The 12,277-nt window shown below is 38.9% G+C and overlaps 1 protein-coding gene and 1 long non-coding RNA gene across 3 annotated transcripts in view; one reads left to right on the forward strand and one right to left on the reverse strand.

Annotated features, from left to right (window-relative positions):
- LOC143899381 (uncharacterized) overlaps positions 1-8,891 on the reverse strand; it is a 41,198-nt gene extending 32,307 nt beyond the window's left edge. Inside the window, exon 1 of the long non-coding RNA XR_013257470.1 lies at positions 8,521-8,891. This is a non-coding gene — a long non-coding RNA (uncharacterized LOC143899381). The remainder of the gene's footprint in view (positions 1-8,520) is intronic.
- Positions 1-12,277, forward strand: part of LOC143899378 (uncharacterized) — a 34,407-nt gene that overhangs the window by 9,988 nt on the left and 12,142 nt on the right. The window contains exon 1 of one of the 2 annotated variants that reach the window (XM_077409642.1): positions 4,913-5,109. The exons of the other annotated variant lie outside the window; for it this stretch is intronic. The gene's annotated coding sequence lies outside the window, so the exon portion shown is untranslated. Of the gene's footprint in view, positions 1-4,912; positions 5,110-12,277 lie in introns of those variants that run through there. 2 annotated transcript variants of the gene reach the window in all.

A 12,277-nucleotide genomic window follows, 5' to 3' on the forward strand; every position in this document is an offset into this window, starting at 1 on the left:
TGAACATTAGCAATTTAAATCTGACATTTTCTCAAAAAAGTTAAATATTCAAGAAGAACTACTAAGATTTTATAAAAATAAATTTTCCGCTTTAATGTACAAAAATTTATTTAATTGCGTCTTTCTAAGTAAATATTCTAATTATAATTTGAGAGAGAGAGAGAGAGAGAGAGAGAGAGAGAGAGAGAGAAAGAGATTTTATGAAATAATCTAGCTGGATATCAAAATAAAGATTTAATGAACCTGAGTCAAATTAACTATAAATTTCTAAGAGTATTATTCTGATAACAGAAACCCAATGCTGCTAAAACTGTTAATAGCTCCAATCAGCAAATGCTCGACGAGAGTCGTCGCGGACGAAATAGCGAGCGATTTTGTGTACTCATTGCGTTCGCTTTCCATTACTGCACTAACGGCCAGTTTCGCAAACTCGGATATCCGCCAGCGGGTAGAAACCATTTTCAGCGTGGCTAACAGAACTGAGAAAATTATTGTGCCTGATGATGATCGTGTTTAATGGCGGAACCAATTGTCTAATATCTCTGTTACGCCAGAACCCTTCATCGTCCTCTTCTCCCCGACCTCGACTGGGGAGAGGCTCCCCCCCTCGCCATCCTTCCTCCATACTTCTTCACCCTAATCCGCGATTTCCTGACGAAAGGCCAAACACGGTGGAAAGACGCTGCGGAATTCATGAGAAAGGCTCGTGTACTATTCGCGACGAATCTTGATGTTGCACCTGGCTCTTATATGTAGCCGCGGGTTGTACTAATACTTTCACAGTCGACTTTTATCGTGTGCAGCTTTTTATCAAATGTGAAACTATGTTATAAGCGAAACGAGGCAGATATCTATAGCACCTGAATATTTACATATCCGTTTTCATAAGAATTTGTACAAATATGTATATGCGAACACAATAAAATACTTGTACTAGAAAATATATTTTGTAATGTAGCTGCATTTAATACAGTTCTATATATAAGATAATATGTTAACTACTTGTTAAAATTTCTCACTCTTTTTTCTATTTCGCGGTTTATAAAAGCAGTTAAATTACTGCATTTATTTAAAAAATAAATATTATTGTCTCTATTCCTCACAAAAAATTTCACGAAAAGTTGCTACAAATAATAGAAACTGTTATAATTAATATTATTGAAAATAAATACGTTAAGAGTGTAAGAACTTTCAATTTTAGTGTCCTGCAAATTCCGTCCGATTGCCGGATCGACATCTGCGTCGAGAGAGAAGTGAAATCTCAATAAAATCAAGACGAGACACGAAACGAGAGCAACAAATTAAATGAGCAAACGCGAGACGCGCGCACGAGTTTATTGAAATCTCGAGAAGGCGATTTAAAATCGTAATACGATACGCCGAGTTATTTCTTCCGTTCGCCATAACACATAAACATTTTTCTCTATTTATACAATATACAAATATCCACGTAAAATTTTAATCTCGAAACTGGTCCATAAAAGTAACAAATTAAATCTCTTTAAAATCTATAACCATGTAAAAATTATTGAAGATTCGCGCGATATTGAAGGGATTAACATCGTGATCGTCCTTTTTATATAATCGGCTTCACTTATGAGTTACGCGGAATTCGACGGGGTTGTTAGTTTTACGGTGAGAGCGCGGATCGGGATTCCAGCGGCTCGCTTTACACCTCGGTTTCATAAGGAAACGTCCGGAGCAAGTCGCTATTTAACTAAATCACAGCGTGCTCGCGTATAGAGAAAACTATCGAACAGTATACCGCGCGTCTTGCCAAGATACGTTCGTGCATCTGAACGATTTAAAATTCCGCGGGTACGCCATAAAAAAGAAAATCCCCGGTGAAGAGTCGCTTTCCGCGCGATCGCGATCTCCGCATTAAAATCGTTGGCAAATCCGAAATGCCGATCGATTTTCTTGCTCCTCCCGCTACCCCCGCGAACGCTATCGGCCAATTGTCGAGTTCGCCGGGCCGGAAAAGCAAGTAAAAAAACCACGAAGTGGAAGTTAGTTTCGCTTGGGCAGATCCGAACACCGTCACGTTGCTCAATTCTGAAACAACCGATCTCGATGTAACAGTGACGGAATTGTATACCGATTACGCAACATTTCCCGACAGTTTTTGCGAGATGATAATATAAATTGCCGCGGCTATACTTTCCATGTACCTCGCAATTCGTCGCGAACGTGAACGTCTTGGCGTTTCTCGAAAATAGCGCGAGAAAGGATAATTGTAACACTCTTAATGACAGTGTCAATAATAATCACTTGATCGATTTTACCAATTTTTGATCCTATTAGAGTCACCGACTGTATATAAAAGTATATAACCAATCTAGTGAATCTTAATTCTTCCGTCTCAGCTCGAAGAAGCGAGAGAGATAGCGTTATTTAGTCGATAAGACCGTTGATGCGTTTCACGAGCGCTCTTCCGAGTAAATGAGACGACAGATCCCGAAGATTAATGATCGCGATCGGTTGCGAAGTCTCCGCGAGACGTGATGAACCATGAAATTCGAAATGTTTTTCAACAAGTCACAATATCATCTTATTGCTTAGCTGGCCATTTGACTCCTCAATTAAGGAAGATTGTTTTCGCGTTAATCGATTCGGAAAGGTGGGTTTTAATTTCCTATTGAGATAACATCGGAGAGACAAAAAGTGGAGTGGGAAAAGAAAAATACTCGCGTTACATGGAAATGTTTGGAGTATATACTGTGAAATGCCTCGCGCGTAAAAGTAGGCAAGTTACTTCCAAACGTGTCTGACCCGAGCCTGCCGGTTTCCACTTCCAAGAAGTGGCCGCGCGATTAGAACCGATTTACTTACACGGATTGACTGCGATCTCGCGCTGTCTCTCAACTGTCGGTTTACGCGTAACGTCAGCTAGTGAATTAAAGAGCCATTAATTTACTTTCATAGAAAAAAGAATCCTCCGCAATACAACGCGTAAATAATTCATTCTAACACGATGGAACATCTACAAATCTCGCCAAGACCGGAACACATAAAAAAGATACAAGACATTTAACTGCCTATTAAATGGCACTCTATTAACTGTATCGGAGAATACGCATGAGAGGGTATACGTGCAATCGTAAATGATCAATTACTAAAATTAATAATTTGTTTGTCATTGCAATAAAGGTGCACTTATATCTTATTATTTATTACTTCAATTTCTAGCTATATTGAAAAAATCATAATATATTTTTTATAAAAATGTAGTTTAAAAATGATAACTACACAGATCTATAGACATACGTACAATTTGTTGAGTCCATAGATCTGCAGATCTTCAGACCGTTATAAAACCAAAATCGTTATAATTGTAAAGTCATAAATCTGTTAATTATGAATATTTTGTCCATTGCGCGTTTTTGAACAAGTTATGTCCAAATCGTAAAAAATCTTATAAAATCGCGTTATATCATGCAAATCGTATATAGAGAAATATCTTTTCGACGAAACAGTCGCCTCTGAGTGATTCGATCGAGAAAAACGATCGCCATACGAAGGAAGATCGATTGCGTGCAAAAAGTCGAGTCTCGATCTGCGGCGCGAGTGATGCGGGATCCTCCGAGAGAGATAAATCGTCACCGAAGGAGGAGCGTATTTATGGGCAGACATATACCGAATGACAATGCCGACGTTTGCACGCGTTATTGGCAAGACTACCGGCTATACGATAATGTCTATGAAGGAACGAACCAGTGGAGGGGACGCGCGTGGGCGCCGCACATGTCGGCTCCCGCGTACAACCGGGACAGCATTCAGCCTTTTACGTCGCGATGCCAAGCGGAATCATAAATAATAATTGTCGGATTATCGGCGGATGCACGCGCGCGTACCTCTCGACGTAATGTTGTCGGCGAATTAATTCTCGCGGCGCGGCACGGTGCTGCGCCACGCTGCGCTTTATAGCGTATACGCGCGCGAAATCCATAAATAATGACCGACGACTGCCAACCGAACTGAGAAAGCGACGTTTATAAAAGCTGAAACACACTACGCACCGACTTCGATGCGTGGCGTCTTTGAAAGCACATCGCGGCATCGCCACCTTTCACCATCCGTTCCCTCTTCGCGGATTATTTACTACCTGTTACTCGTTGGACGCATTAATCAGGCCGCGGACTCAAAACGAAGACATCGGAAGCGGTGGCCTTCCCTTTGAAAGCATTCAGATTGATCTTCGTAAAGAGTGATACATTTTCTTCTTTAAAGTCATCACAGTCATCTACAGTCCTTTAACAATATATTCCTTTCGTATATATATTTCTGAGTCGGTAACATTATTTTTTCCTGTTTAAAACACATCATAAAAAATATCTTCAAATATTGAGGATTTATACTAAAAATTTCAGTCAATTTTTGGAACTCTATGTTGTAATGTATAATAGGATTTATCTTACGATTCTTACCTCTTACGTTAGCGCCACAAATATTCTAAGAATTAAAATTGGTTACGTAAAACGAGTGGTTTTTGCGATTATTCGCTGGAAGATATTCTCAATTTGTTCTCAGCTTTAATAGCGGTAAAATGGTTCGCGATCCGCGTGCGTATCTCCTTTGTATCCTTTGTTTACATCCTTTCACCGAGAGACGCTGAACGATGCGTCGAGCACACGTTCCGATGAATCATAGCGGCTAATGAGCCCGATAAACTTCGCGTAGTAACAATTTTTCTTTACGACGAAGAAGACGTTCTGCGCGTTACGTGATCGCGCGCCACGTCATATATCCGGTCTTTATAATGTATTATAGCCAGAGGGGCAACGCTCGTCGCCACTAACACGATAATGAGACAGACGCGGGATGGAGCGGAGGGAAACTATTTGCTTGTACCTCGCTCTCTTTCAGCGTAATGAATACATTTCTTTGGAGCCGAGCAGTTTTTCGCATTACGCGCGTCGTTACACGCTGTATTTCCCAAGCTTATAAAGAGTCGATACGCATTTCTAGTAATATAGTAATAAGGTAATTGGACAAGAGAATCTCGGTAACATGAACGCCAGTAGCGAGTGCGAAAAAAACGCGCTTGCACCCTTCTGTGACTTCTCATGAGAAGAAGAACATGCGGTTAAAGGTACTCTTCTTCTAATTGTGAGTACACGTTTTATGAAATAAAAAACTCTCTCTTTCCTCTCTATCAATTAATACTCATTACAAATCAAAAGAATTGTGATATTTTAATTTAACGGTTTAAATTTTAAAATATTTTTTACGATATATCGTTATTGAATATTCTTTTATGTCAATGTTATCTCGTGTAAGAGACATATAATTTTTATCACTCAGAGAAAACCTTATAAAAATTCGAAAAAATTTAATTAATTTAATTAATTTAATTCTGAAATCTTCAGAAAAATATTAAAAACATGAATACATTTGCTTTAATATTTTAAAAAACTTAAAAAATATAATTGGAATAGAATTCTTGAAGCCTTTGAAAAATTTATACCGATATTTATGCACTTTAAAAATCTGCGTTTACATTCAGAAAAACATTTGTTTGCAAGAATACTATAATAATATCAAAATAATTATGTATCTTCCTTGGGTGGCAGTGTGGTCTTGTGGTAAAGCGCCAGACTCGTAACTCTGTGAAACCGGGTTCGAGTCCACCTGATCACAGGAATTTTTATATTCCAAACTGCACCCTTAAAATAAAAAAATGTCGGTAACTACTGCCACTATAGGATCCTCTAATGTCACAATTCAATTGTGATACTCATATTTCAATACTGCGCCGATGGAAATTGTATAATTTTGATATTTGTGAATTATATCTCGGGATCGCAAAGCAACCGGTATCATATCGCAACTTAGAAATAAGGGGGCGCAAGTCCCCGCGCGACGGAGGGGGGTATGATCTCACGCACGTGTGCTTCTCAGACAAGTTTTCGATTCCTTTTCTCGCGCGGGTCGATGAGGGCCAAGTCGCGAGATGTGATACCGATTGCCCTCTCGTCCCTGAGAAAGATCGATGATACGCAATACATCATATTCATCTTAGTTGCAGTTAGAATCCGAGATGATTTATAGAGTCGTTTTAAAAATTATATTTATTTTTTGGGAGGCAGGGGAGTAACGAGAATATTCAAATGCGCCCAAAACTATCACAAGAAATTTCGTGACTGTGTCGCACACGGCGAGTAATATTTTCGCGTCGCGCAATGTATCAATTTAGCGACGTATGGCGCACTTTATCTCCGACAAGGTTGTGTTTAAAGCGGCGCGCGTCGTAATTAAATACCGGCACTTCTTGGTTGGCTTATCGGTAGGAGCGATCGCGGGCCCCAGCATACGCGGGTCCCACGCGTGGAGAGCGAGGAAGGACGCGCGGCCGCGTGGATCGATGATACACGATACTCTTATTTTTTTCCCTTCCTTAACTCCACCCCCCTTCCGCGACATCCTTAAAGCGTAGACGGAAGAGAGACTGCAGAGAGAGAAATTGTGTCAACCGAAAAAAAACGGCCGATTGAAATCTCGCGCGCGATCCGACAACGCGACCAAGCAACTCATGTCGGTAGGATAACGAGTGACGAATTCGTTGAACGCGCTGTAAATTCCGAAGCAAGTAAGTATACTTACGAGCATCATGCGCGTGAATATATCGCGCGCTCGTGCGAAATATGAATCTTTCTCAAAGACATCTTGAAAAGCATGAAAGGCGCACGCTCATTCATTAAATTTATTTATTATTCTGAGGAATATTACTTGTGTGTTATTTGAATAGTATAAAAATATTATTTAAAGTTCCTGCAAATTATAAGTAATTTAACAATGTTGTGACCGAAGCGGACATTGCATTTGTAAAAAGAAGAAAAAAACCGGCGACAAATCGCAACGCGAAAATTAAGATCGCACAATACTTCAGTAATCTAAGGATGTTGGAGGGGAGTGATTCAATGAAGATTTCGCTGCCGCGAAGTGTATTAAGATCCGCCTATTATGCACGCGAAGAAAATTGGCGCTTCCTTCTTTTGGTCCCGCTCGGCTCTCTTTTTTTCTTTGCGAACGAAGAAAGAGGAATTACGTCACGCGAGAAAAAACGGCCGATTAAAATCGTCTTCGTGCTCGACAAGCGACCAGGGATGTCTCTTTTGGATAACAAGTAGTGAATAAATATGCGCGTTACATGACCATCGTTTATGGTATGTTACACACGCGGGAATTAATTAAAGTGAAAATAATCGTCACCTGCCTGGCGATTCGCAAAAGCCCGATCTTATATTGGTACTGTGGGACGGCACCTACTTATCATTATAGATTGATAAAAAAATAAGCGTGGCTCGTGGAATATTACAATAAATTAAATGCTAAAAATTGTGTTTGTATATACGTATGTGTAGATTATTATATACAAAACATATGTAAAAAGCCGAAGAGATTTAAATATTTATAGACAAAATGTGGCATTTGTATATAAATTTTTTTAAATTATTTCTACCCGAATCTCATTTATTCTGATAGATAGAAAAACTCTACCGTATTGTATACATATAATAAAATGATAAAGAGCATTCGTATCGAGAGATGTATTCAATAGAGTATCGCGCAATATATATATCAAGATGCATGCGGCCCTGGAGAAGCACTTATCGTACACGTAGGTGAATGTCGGCAGAGAAATCATACCAGCAAGGACGACGTAGCGAGAGAAAGAGCAGGGCAGGGTGAGCGGACTGAGCGGGAAAGAGATACAAACCACGCCCGGGCTCATCCCGACTTTCTAGAAACCGAAAACTGGATCGCGGCTACCAACATCTCGGGAGATCTCGAGAAACGTCAGTCCCGGTTGATTCACGTAACAGACGTCAGTCCTCGCCAACCGCGCTCCTCTTTCTTTCGCTCTTCTTATTTCTCCTCCCGTTCCGCGTAACCGGCTACCATTTCCCGTGGACATTACTCACTCTCGGCCGCTCGGAGAAACTCCGCTCGGCGCAGAAAAAAATCCGAGATTTTTAAAACAAATTTAATCAAGCCGATCGGAGAATGCGCTGCATTAGAATCGATAATATATTTTATTTCTGGATTATTCCATTGCGCACTATTTTTTAACAAAAGTCAAATTTAATATTTAGATTATAAATCTTCGATTTTTATATCAAATAACTAAATGTGCAACATTTTTTAAAATAAAAACAATTTACGAGCTTTGAATTTTCGATTTAACCTATCTATCTTTATCTATCTATATTCTATGTACATAAAAACAAATGTCCTGATTGACTGACTGAATGACTCATCAACGCTCAGCCCAAACCTCTAAACCTAGAAACATGAAATTCGGGGAGTATATTCCTTCCATGACGTAATCACCCACTAAGAATTGCGGGATTATTTTCATGGATTCCTTAATATTTCTTAGGCCCGATGAGATATCGACTTGGTTTTTCACTTAAAGTATATAGTTACATATATACCGTAGTGAAACACGGATATCAAGCTAGTGTACCATATTTTGATATAGTATTATATAGCAATGCGTTTAAAAATGCATGTTACCAAAAAGTTTAAACAACCCGATCCAAGCACAGATCGCCAGGTTCTCATCTTCTTAAATTCGACAGGGCGTCGCCCGAGGATGCGTCCGCACTCGAGTCGCGCGAAAGTTTCTCCTCGCGGAGTATTATTACGGGGAACAAGGGAAAGTACATGTAAATCGAGCTTAATCGACCGCATCTCTCGCCGGACAACACACACGTTCTACTACTATCACTTTCTTGCGCGCGAGGCAGCGACGGCGACGCAGCAAGCGACAATACAGAAAAATCGACCGCCGCGATCGGTGTCGCGCCGCGCGTACTTTCGACTTCGAAACCCAAGTCTCAAGGAATCCCACTTAACGCCCATAATTAACGCTTTTCACTATTATCGGCGGACGAGCGATATTTTTGCGCTCGTCCGCTCTTTTTCCGCCTCGCCCTCTCGGCCGCGCTGATGGCACAACGAGCAGATTTCTCTTTCGCCGAAGTGGACAACCGAAGAGTGGATTAGAGTTTCTGGTTTGTAACTGGATCAGTCCAAGCGCAACAATACACGGACAGAGGCCATCGATCGCTAAACGATCGCGATCTCCATCGATATATATATATGTTTACGACTCAGTGATGAAGCTCATTAAATCATTGCATTAATTGCTTATATCTGCGACGGTGAAAGGTTTTCTAGATCGTGTTTGCATATTTAAAGCTCATGAGTTAACATGCACTGAGAAAAATGGCCAGCAACTTTAAAACTATTTTATCTGACCAAGCTTAACGTTCAAAATGCAATACGTTATATTTAATCAATAAATATTTCGACAAAATATAATAACCGATGAAATCGATTGACATCTGATGAAAAATTATCCGATTATGTCAGTGAGCTGAAATTGTTATCCGATGTATCACATTTAATACCCGACTAAATATGCTTCATCCAACATTGTATATAAAAATATTCACACAATGAAATATAATATAATAGTACACTTATTCTGTGTACGTGTAATGCATTACATATACACAGAGAAAAAAGTTTTTTTAGATTTACATTTCTCTAAATTTGATTTTTAATCGTTTTTAACTTTGATTTGATTATATATTTTATATTTCTCTATTAGAGTACTGTTGGAAAAATCAACAAATATGTATATATAGTCACGGTGAGATATGTTTGCGATATACATAATAAAAGCTTCTCGCGTTTCTATACGTTTGGCTCGGTAGCACGGCGATTGAAGATAAAATATACTCGCCTTCTCGCCATGCGCGGATAGAGACATCAATGCTTGCAAGAACACGCGGAAAGCAGTGATCTCGACATAGCTGCGTCACTTTCAGTCGACGAATCGACTTATCACGGCGATCTCTTCGCAGTATATGACAAACAAAAAACATTATTTTTCTTTCTTCAGAAACTGAATATTCCGTGCGGGAACGCCGGGAACGTGTCGATAATTATTGCAGCTAATAAACATGACAGAATGGTAAAAAGGAAGATAAAAAATGTGAAATATTCCTTGCGTTCATGACTTATGAAATTACATGTGTTGAATTAATTCCTCCATCATCGTTTACATTTTAAATTTTATATCTGTATTCTAGCAATCTAAATGTAACAATCAATATTTATGATTATACACATAAAACATTTTCTATTTCTTTTTTCCTATTGTATCGTTTCTCTTTTTCCTAGGCCGAGACAAAAGAAAAGAATTTATCGCGCGCGCGCGTTACTAAATTGGTTATTAATTGGTTATTAACTTATTAACTGGTCACAAACATAGCTTCGCGGATACGCGTGCGAAAATTACGTTTTTAGAATTGTCTTCGATTTATTTACCTTATGTTTCTTTAAGACGTGTACTAATTGACAGCATGTTTATATTTAACCGACAAGTTGTTCAAACAGACCTTTCGAATTGTTACAGATATCGTTACTTCATTACATCGCGGAAGAACTTATACGGTATCCTATTCGCTGACGAGCGAGACGGAAAAAATTCGAGCAAAATTAACTGCGCGTATGATCGCGATCCATTAATAAAATTCTGTCAATTAGCGGGCGCTACGGAGTCCGAAGCACGTGCCAGAGTGAAACGGTGAAGCATTTAGAAACAGGGCATAAAACGAGAGGAAGAGAGAGACAGAGAGAAAGGCTCGACTGAATGATCCATAATACGGGATCGTAAAAATCTGATAGACACATCTTACATATCTGGCAGGTGTTCCTACTTCATCTATATTTTCTTTTTCTATTCCCGACGTCTGACGTCGAACGGTAAAAATGCGAGCAGGTCGATTTGCCCGGGAGATCGATTTCTTCGGCTTCTAAAATCTTCGACGTAGCCTCGGGCCGAAGACACATTTATCACAACGCGATTGATGCCTTGATTTATCGAGTCCCGTTGCGTTCTCTCTCTTTGCCTTTCTCTCTTTTTTCACTCTCTCTTTCTCTACCCTGTCTCTCCCTGCCTGTTTCGCGCTACGATTCACGATGATGTCGAGAAAGGAGAGAGAGAGAGAGAGAGAGAGAGAGAGAGAGAGAGAGAGAGAGAGAGAGAGAGAGAGAGAGAGAAAGAGAGAGAGAGAGAGAGAGAGAGAAAGAGAGAGAAGGAGATCCTTTCACTAATGTTTTCAAATAGCGTCGTTTCCTAGCGATCCTATAACGCTTCTCCATTCTTCTCGACTCGACGTAATCTGGTTCTATAATATTACGAGCGATAGAAAGAAAGTCTGGCACGATGAGTTTTTGATTTATGAAACACAAGCGGTGAGGCTCGCTTGTCAACCGGCCGATGTTACGCGATACGTATATCTAATAATCGGTTGTGTCTATCTAGAGATGCCACAGATTGGTATATTCAATTACTTTTGATTGACGTTTCGAGTGTTGTAATCGGACGTGACCTTAAAATTTATCTAACACCACACGTCTGGCGTTGCTCAACAACATATTTTTTATTTTCGCTATTGTCTTGTCAACTTCAAATTTTGCTATTACTTAAGAGATTAGTATTTTAACATAATATTCCCAAATATATATATAAAGTGTAAGCCTAGACAAAAGAAGATAATTTATTTTTGCTAAAGCTCTTTATTAATTAGTCATAGTAGGCATGACTCCGCGAATATATACGTGCGCGAGAACAATTACCTTTTTGGAATTGTTTTCGGTTTATCTAGCTGCTGATACAATAAAGCAATCTTATTCTAAATCTTTACATAGCCGCTCTATTACATATTAGAAGCCGTTGTCTCCTCGGCTTCCATGAAAAATACAAATATCTAAATTGATATGGAACGTTTCTCTCAATATTTCTAAAAATTTCGCTTACAAAAAAATATATTTAATGTTAATAAGTTAATAAGTTTTGTAATTTCTAACGTGTAAATTGCTTTATGATTCACATGTTTAACAATTTTCTATGGAATTACCTTCCTCCATATGGCTAGATATTTTCAATTTAATAGCCAAAAGTAAAATATATAATTCCTTTTAAAAATATAAATTGGAAGAGGCTGTAAGGATTTAAGGATTAAACGCAGTTCTTAGTGCGTAGTATCAATATCACTGATTTATTGTTTAATTACATCCATCCGTACGTTTCGGCTCCAATTTGAGCCATCTTCACCGGTATAATATTAAAAAGTATAAAATAATAAAACTATTCTTTTTTACAACATGGTAAGTTTACTGACTGGAAATTTCACAGAAACATAATAAGACTAAAAGATTCATATCTGTTTTCATTTAATACGAAAATTAAATCTTT

The sequence above is a fragment of the Temnothorax americanus genome, unplaced genomic scaffold (genome assembly GCF_048541705.1).
Source record: "Temnothorax americanus isolate GAGA-0224 unplaced genomic scaffold, ASM4854170v1 Scaffold27, whole genome shotgun sequence".
Classification (NCBI taxonomy): Eukaryota; Metazoa; Arthropoda; class Insecta; order Hymenoptera; family Formicidae; genus Temnothorax; species Temnothorax americanus.